The 9,149-nt window shown below is 38.5% G+C and overlaps 1 pseudogene; it reads left to right on the forward strand.

Moving 5' to 3' along the window:
• The first annotated feature begins 2,056 nt into the window (after positions 1-2,056).
• Positions 2,057-2,672, forward strand: LOC136120873 (diphosphoinositol polyphosphate phosphohydrolase 2 pseudogene; annotated as a pseudogene).
• Positions 2,673-9,149: the final 6,477 nt, after the last annotated feature.

Here is a 9,149-nt window from a genome sequence, read left to right on the forward strand (position 1 = left end):
GTAGGAAACAAACAACAAGGAAAATAGAACCAATAATTACATATAGTCCGTGGAATCCTGTGGCTACGAAGAAAGTTGATCCGTAGACTACTTCTGAGATCGTAAATGGGGCTTTGTAATACTGTGATGCTTGTACGGGTGTAAAATAAACACCGAGGGCGATTGTAATAAAGAGGGCTTGAAGTATGTGCTTATGATTTCCTTCTGTAAGGCTGTGATGGGCTCAGGTAATGGATACACCAGAGGCCAATAGCATGGAAGTGATGAAGAGTAGTACTTCTAGGAGGTTTAAGGTGTGAATGCCTGTTGGTGGCCAGCACCTGCCTAATCCAGGGGTAGGAGTGAGGCTTGAGTTGTAGAAGGCTCAAAAAAAAGCCGGTAAAAATAGACTTCTGGGGCTTCCCTGGTGGCGCAGTGGTTGAGAGTCCGCCTGCCGATGCAGGGGACACGGGTTCGTGCCCCGGTCCGGGAAGATCCCACATGCCGCGGAGCGGCTAGGCCCGTGAGCCATGGCCACTGAGCCTGCGCATCCGGAGCCTGTGCGCCACAACGGGAGAGGCCACAACAGTGAGAGGCCCGCTTACCAGAAAAAAAAAAAAAAATAGACTTCTGATATGAAAAATAAGATTATTCCATATGGAAGTCCCTTTTGGACGGTTGGTGTGTGGTGGCCTTGGAAAGTGCTTTCTCCAATGATGTCTCGTCATCACTGATATTGTTAGAATATTAGTTAGTAGGCCCAGTATTAGTAGAACTATTGAGTTGAAGTGGAATCATATGATTAGGCCTGATGTTATAAGAGCTGAAAGAGCTCCCAGAAGGGACCAAGGACTAAGATTTACTATGTGGTATGTGCGGGTTTGGTGGGTCATTATGTGTTGTCATGCAGGTATAAGCTTACTAAGAGGGTGAATACATAGGCTTGAATTATAGCGACAGTGAATTCGAGGATAGTGAGTAGGGCGAGAATGATAAATGTAATGAGAGCCATGAATGTGCTGGTGCTTATTAGCACTAGGGTTGTCTCTCTGATTAGATGTATTAGTAAGTGGCCTGCTGTAATACTGGCTGTTAGTCGCACAGCCAGTGCTACTGGTTGGATGAATAGACTGATAGTTTCGCTAATTACTAGCATAGGGATAAGGAGGGTGAGTGTGCCTTGTTGTAAGAAGTGGGCTAGGGATGCTTTTGTTTTATTACGGAAACCTGTAATGACGGCACTGGCTCATAGTGGGATGGCTGTTCCCACATTCATTAAGAGCTGTGTGGTGGGTGAAAATGGGCAGGGCAGTAGTCCGAGGAGATTGGTTGACCCAATAAATAGAATGCGTGATATTAGTATTAGTGATCAAGTTTGTCCTTTATGATTATGGATACCTATTATTTGTTTTGATATGAGTTGAATTAGCCATTGTTGAAGGGAAATTATGTGATTATTAATTAGTCTTTTTGATGTTGGAAATAAAATACTTGGGAATATAATGATCAGAATGACTATGGGGAAGCCTATTATTATTGGGGTTACGAAAGGGGCAAATAGATTTTCATTCATACTGTTTCTCAAGGGGTAGGTTGTTTTTGCACTTTAGTGAGTGTTGATTTTGGGTTGGGGTAGTAGATGTGTTTTGAGATTTTTAGTTGAAATATAAATAATGATAGAAATATAGATGAAATAGTAATAAATAATAGTAATATAGTAATAGTAATATTATTACTAGGACAGGTAAGGATAGTAGAAGCAATGCTGCTGTGGTTAGTACTTGTCATACGAATAGTGAGTGGTGTTTGGTACTGAGTTATAGCGGGTGGTTTTATGTTCATGACAGTAGTGACAAAATTAACAGACCCGAGAATTGAGGATACACCAGCTAAATGTAGAGAAAAAAATAGTAAGGTCAGCTGAAGCTCCTGCATGTGCTGAGTTGGGTCGGACCCGGCCTCGCTGCCTTTCCCCGCGCCGCCGCCTCGCTTTCTTGCGCCCGGACTCGCCCTCGCTCCCACTCCCCGGCGGGGTGGAGGCGGCCCTGAGCGGCAGCGGCAGCAAGAGCCCGCCTCTATGATGAAGTTCAAGCCCTACCAGACGCGGACCTATGACCGCGAGGGCTTCAAGAAGCGGGCTGTGTGCCTGTGCTTCCGGAGCGAGCAGGAGGGCGAGGTGCTGTTGGTGAGCAGCAGTGGGTACCCAGACCAATGGATTGTCCCAGGAGAAGGAATGGAGCCCGAGGAGGAGCCTGGCGGTACTGCCGTGAGGGAGGTTTATGAAGAGGCTGGAATCAAAGGAAAATTGGGCAGACTCCTGGGCATATTTGAGAACAAAGACCGAAAGCACAGACATATGTTTATGTTCTTACTGTCACTGAAATACTAGAAGCCTGGGAAGATTCTGTTAATACAGGAAGAAAGAGAGAGTGGTTCAAAGTAGAAGATGCCATCAAAGTTCTCCAGTGTCATAAGACTTACACGCCGAGTATCTGGAAAAACTAAAGCTGGGTTGTTCTCCAGCCAATGGAAATTCCACAGTCCCTTCCCTTCCAGATAGCAACACTGTGTTTGTAACTGCTGCACAGACCTCTGGGCTGCAGCCTAGTGTAAGACACAGAGAACTGGAAGGACCTCTTCCACCATGTGCAGTCTCATGGGCAGAGGCTTTATTATCCTTGGCAAACATCTGAATGACACTTGCAAACTGTCTGAATTTGCCATGCAGGATTTTCAAACAATTTGCATAAACTGTCTGAATTTGCCATGCAGGATTTTCAAACAATTTGCATGTTTTTTTTCAGATGCTTTCAAATCTTCTTTAAAAAAAAAAAAGTGCAAAATATTTTAACAAGCCAAAGCCATGTGGAATTTTTTTTAGAAGCCTTAACTGTGCCCCCAGCCCACCCACCTTGTTATTTTGGTTGGCATTTTCACAGTATTTTTTTCTCAGTTTTTTGTCCATTTGATGTCAGTCTGTGGTTTTTGTCAGATCAGCTTATTCATGGGTATATTTTCCCCTTAAGTTGTTTTCTCATTCACAGTATTAACATATTCAACAAATCCTTCTGTTGCGGGAATTTACGACAATAATTCTTGATATTAAAGCAGTCCATCAACCCCAAAGCTTGTTTCATAGGATCACAATTTTGATTCATAGATTCCAGATTTTGGACTATTTCTATATGGCCCTATTTTCAGGAATTTGTCAACACATTTGTCTCAATTTTCATAACTGGTATTATGTCCCTAACTACCTGATATGGCCAGTTCCCCTAAAACTCAGTAGTCCTTTAACACAGAGTTTAACTCTACAGAGCTGGTGATTGTTAGGCAGGTACAGTAAGCAAAATGCATGTAGTACATAACATCTTATCATGAAAACTGTATTCATGGAATTTGAGTTAGCATGTTCCATTGACAATTCCCTTCATCCATAATCTCTCTTTACACAGAATACATGAGAACCATATTTCCCTCAATGTAGATTGCTTTTAAAAACATATTTCCAGTTTTTTTTAATTTAGTGACATCTCTTCAGTTAAACTTTCTGGTTACCACCTTAAATGCCAGTCAGTGCTAACTGCCTCAAAATTGAGTGAAATGGCCTTCTTGTTCAGCTATTACAGACCTAGACTGTTAAGGCACCTTGGAACATCTCATCTTTTACAGCTGGTCAGTAGGTACTATTTATCATATAACTAAATATTGGGGCACTGGAACATACCTGAACTAAGAATTACTTTGTCTTACACTTGTTCTTATATTCACTTAAATCCAAGAATCCCATTTAAAACACATAAATAGATGGGATTGTTTGAAACACCTGTACTTCCCTGACCAAGTCAGAAATGAGGTGGGGCAAGTGAAAGATGATTCCATATGTAGACATTAGTTAGCTTCTTGTAAATAATTGTAACTGGCGGAATATAAAGTAGAAGATAAGCATAGTTATACATTTGTTCTATAAATTGTTAACCTTTAAAAATATAATTGCTGCTAAAAATAGAGTGCTGTTACACTTAAGGAAAATTGGTGCCACTGTTTTGAAAATGATACCTTGTGCCATAAATGCAGCTGAACTAAATATAAATATTAGTTCACAAATTAATGTTGTCAAAGGAATGAGTAAAGTAGAAAAACTTTTAACCAATGACATTTCATTCTAATTTATGTAGTGTGATCAAACATGATCATCCGGAATTTTTATATTTTTTTTTGTACAGAGGTTATGTATTCTGGGTGGTTTTATCTAAAGGAAACATTTTAAAATCGCACAGATTGACACTTTGTATCAATCTTCAATGGACTAAGTTTTTTTCTCAGTAATCTCTGAAGTTTCTTTAAATTATGTACTTAACACAGCAGAGAAACTGGATTGTTTTTGTATATAAGACTGTGTCCACCTGAAATGTTATCAGAAGTACTGGGGGTGGTGGGGAGGGCTGGGTATCCTGTATATGATATTATTAGAGGTAATAATGCATGAACTTATTTTATAAACTCTTGGACTATGTATTTGACATGTAAAATATATACAGTATTAATGTCAGCCATTTCTTAAAAGTGAGCCTATAAGTATTGTTGTATAATTTTCTTTGGTCAGAAACATTTGGACTAAGTAGTGCCACTGGGTCAGGATTTTCTTCAGTGCCATTTAGCAAACCACCTGTCTTTAGTCTATGCAACTAGCAAAAATTTATATAATGCATCAGAATATTTCAGTTGTCACACTTTAAATTTCACATGAAGGGTTCTTCACTATTCTTTTGTAACCCAGCCTAGCAAAATTAGAGGAAAGGCCCTAAGGAGATTTATTTCTGTTAAGAGAAAAAAGCCTACGTTTGCAGACTCAACAGTTGAATCTACTATAGATAACAAATAGGGTCTACTATCTCAACTCTTCAAAGTTTACAGAGTGTTGGGACTGTCATTCGTGCTTCCTGTGGAGTAGTTGGATAAAATTGGGCAGCTAAAATTTTTAGTTCCGTGTGTCTCCTAAATTTTCAAAAGTTTGTAAATTGATTCACAGACACAAAGTAGCAACTATCTTGCATGTTTGTTGTTGGGCTTTTGTTTGTTTGTTTTTTTGTAAACTGGTGAAATTTTCCAACCCACATGCCATTCAATTTTCTGTGGATCACACAGTTGTATAAAGCAGCAAAACTGAAGGGGGAATGATTGTTGTATACACTTTAAATTGCTTTGCATGGTCTCATTTGAGATAATTGGTGTAAGAACCTTGACTTTTTTTATATTTGGAACCATCAAATAAATGATGGGGATGAATTTTTTTTAACATAAAAAAAGAAACTAATTCAACTGCATTTCAAAAAATACTTATCACCACCTAGGATTGTGTTGCCCAATCTCTTTGATTTGCCTGGTATTGCTTATGGAAGAAACAACTGATGCTACTTATACACACTAAATGTTTCAGAATATTGCTTAGAAAAATAATCTAAACAAGGTGTGTATGATGGTAAATTTATTTGCACAATTTAAATGTGAGGGCTAAAGAAAGAACACCACCAGAAAAATTTGAAATTTTGTGTACCTGTAAAAACATTTGACCATATAAACTTGCCCAAATTCTACTGTATTTGGCCTAATGTATAAGAAATTTATTAAATAAATTGGTTAGGGATGCACTCATATTGCAGGGTAGATGTGTGGATGGGAGAATTAGCCAACAGATACACACTCTGTTGTAAAACACACACACACACACACACACACACACACACATTATTTTCCTGCAGTGGCTCTAGGATTAAGGTGGGGACCCTAGGTCTCTCTTTGCCTAGACTGAAGGCCTTCCTAGAACATTCTTTTATACTTTTACAAATGGAGTCCTAACTAGTTGGCCAGCCATGCATGTACAGACATGTTTGACTTCTAGTGTATGTAAGGCAGGGTCAGCTAAAACATGATACTTTCACACTGGGTAATTTGAAAAGAGTTTAATAAAAGGACAGTCAGGAAAACTTTGCTTAGAGTGTAGTGAAACCAAGGAGTGGTGCAGAACCTCAGAAAAGTCTGAGGACTGAAGGGAAGAAGGAACAGAATAATATAGATAGAACCCAGGAAGGCCTTTGTCAAGGGCTGTGACTAAGGGACACAGCCAGTCCTACAGGAAATATGCCAGACAAGGAAATAGCTTTCCTCTAGTCTCGATTACCTGAACCAATCTGGAAGGTAGAGAGAAAAGGAGCTCAAGGATGTAATCCATACAGGTGATCTCCTGTACAGAGATCACTGCAAACAATAGGAACAGTGTGTCTGGTTTCCTTTATTCAAACTCTTGCTCTGGTGACTCCCCCATCAGGTTCCGTTCATTTACCCTTTCAGCCCCCACCTGCCATTAGGTACACATCTTGTGTCCCCAGAATCACTTCAGTAGAAAATGCTATGGGAGCCCCATTTTAACTTCATAACTTTAACAGGGTAATCCTTACAAAATGGACTAAAAAATATTTGAATGTATATCTTATAGCAAAATCAAAAGAATAATATTAAATTAATTTTATTATATGCAATTTATCGCTGGATTTAGTGAAACATGATCCATCACAATGTGTTTAAGGTTAGAAACATATATGTTGTCAGATAAACAAGAAATAGCTTACACTCCTACTATAATCAATGTTACATAAGTTATTGATTTTTATACTGCAACTCCTAAAACAATAAAAGTCCTGGGTAAGGAGCAGATTGAATCCAACAGTCACATTATTGCAGAATTTGGTATATAGTGTAGAGTTCACATTGGTTCCAATCATCAAGTCACCTGGCTATAAATTACCTGGCATTCAGCCTGTCAAAGAGAAGCTGCCTGAATCCCACCTTGCACTACAGTACGGCCCTGTGCCAGAGCAGTCTCAGTCACACTTTCTATTCATGGGCCGCTCTCCCCAACAGCTCAGAAATGTCAGCAATGTTACTGAGCTGCCAGTGTGTCAGAGGCATGGTGGAAAGTACACAGAAAAGCTTTCCCTGTTGTTTTCTTGGTTGCGTTAGTGTATTCTGAGCTCGTTTATGGCTCCAGATGGGCACCACTTGAACAACTGCTTTTCTTTTGTGAAACATTGCAATGCCCTTACAGCAGGGAAAGTCCCATTGTTATAGTACATACTGTTCTACTTCAGGATTATTAACCCAAACCTTTGAGGATTCAGTCTTATGCTTAACAAATCTGAAAGAGCTACTGTCTTGGACATTTCTTGAATAAATCTTGGTCTGAATTTGAGAATGGGAGGTTTTCCTTCAGTATTTCAAAACTAATATAAACCTCTCAAACTTTCTCTCCTGTTCCCAAATAGCTTGTAGCAAATAAAGACAGGGGTTCATTTATAGGCAGCTAAAAATAAGTAAGCAAATTCTATCCTTCACATTCCTGACCTGAAGCAGAAAATGCACTATTTGGGGGGCAGGGGGCAGGCACACAAAGATAGCAAAGAGATGTGAAAGTTCACAGTATGAAATGGAAAGAGTTTAGGAAGCATTGCATTGTAGGAGAAAGCTCAACGGGCAAGGATGAGGACTTTGGGGTTCTGCTGCTGGTCATGTCCCACAACAGGTGTGTGTGGTCTTAAGTAACTCTCTTAGCCTTGGAAGCCTTATTCTGCAAATTTAGGATAATAGTACTTCCATGCTTTAGTTTTACTGGATTATCCTTAGATAAAGGAAGATGATGATGTAACATTGGGACATGCTTGGAAAATAGTAAAGTTCTATACGAATACAGCATGAACAAAAATAACAAAAGAAAATTTGTCATATGGAAAAATATATCAGCATAAAAATACTACTGAAACATACACAATTCCTGGTAAAGTTCTCCTATACAGAATAATCCAGCTATACAGAATCAATTCCTAGGAAAAGCAAAACATGATCAAGAGTAATCACTAGAAACATTTAAAATAGATCTTACTAAGTTGTATTCCATGAAATTCTTTAAACACAATACTCAGAAGTGTTATGTTAAAAGAAGAAGGAAGGAAGGAAGGGCAGGAAGGTGGGAAGGGTGGAAGGAAGGAAGAAAGGAAAGGAAAGGAGGAGACATAGAAGGAGATTTGGAGATTTTATGGTCAAATGAAACAAGTTTGGAAACTAAAATTTAACGGGTATGATTTTTCAGATGTTAACATCCTGATATTTAACCTCAACATTATGTAAGAGGGGTACATAGTATGCAGTGTTTCCTTTTTTTTTTTTTTTTAATTGAAACTGCTGAGACATATTTTGAAAAATGCTGTTGTAGAGGGATTTACTTTATCAAGCAATTCTGGAAAGCAGCCAAATCCTGGAACAGCAGAGGTAACACTCTTCCTTGATGCACAGTGAACTATAATCAAAACAAACACAAAAAAGAATAACAACGACTAACATTTATTCAGTAATTTACAGATTACAAAACATTTCCACCTAATTATCTCTCTTCATTCTCACTCTACATTTTCAAAATAGGTATTGTATCCACATTTGCAGATAAAGAAGCAAATGGTGGTGGAGTTTCAGTGTCTGTGATCACATACTGGCGGCAGAACGTGAGTTTCAAACCTAAGGTGTCTCACTTCGAATCCACCGACTTCCCACCAGAGCCCACTGCTTTATTGTTTAAAAAGAAGAGAGACAGTGAAGCACTTTGTACTAGTTTTTTAAAAGTTCAAAATAGGGGATAAAGACTTTTCCTTCTGTTAGATACTACACACCTTTGGCATAGTGGTTTGTAAAGGGAAAAGTACTACCTTGTAGGGGGCATTTTAGATGTCTGGGCAGCTATTGTGACTGGCATTTACTGGAATGAGGGATATTAAATGTCTGTGCTATGTGGGAAAGGGCTGAACCATTTTCAAATGTCCTGTTAAAATATTATTTTAGCTAGTGATAAGCACACTGAAAATACAGTCTAGTAGCACTTTGTACATAGTACATTATATATGGTAATCCTAAAAAGTTTTTATAAAAATTATATGAAAAGCTAAGTAAACAGGAGATGGTTATTATGATGGGATACTATTATAGAATAAAGACAATGTCTTAAAATTTATTAACACTGAGCATTTTTTCCTCAATTATAACATTTACAAATACATACTGAGCTGAAATAGTTTCAATGAATTAGCACAGTTATTGAAAGAGAAAAACAGCTTGCAAGTATGTAA

Source organism: Phocoena phocoena, chromosome 3 (genome assembly GCF_963924675.1).
Source record: "Phocoena phocoena chromosome 3, mPhoPho1.1, whole genome shotgun sequence".
In the NCBI taxonomy this organism is placed as follows: domain Eukaryota; kingdom Metazoa; phylum Chordata; class Mammalia; order Artiodactyla; family Phocoenidae; genus Phocoena; species Phocoena phocoena.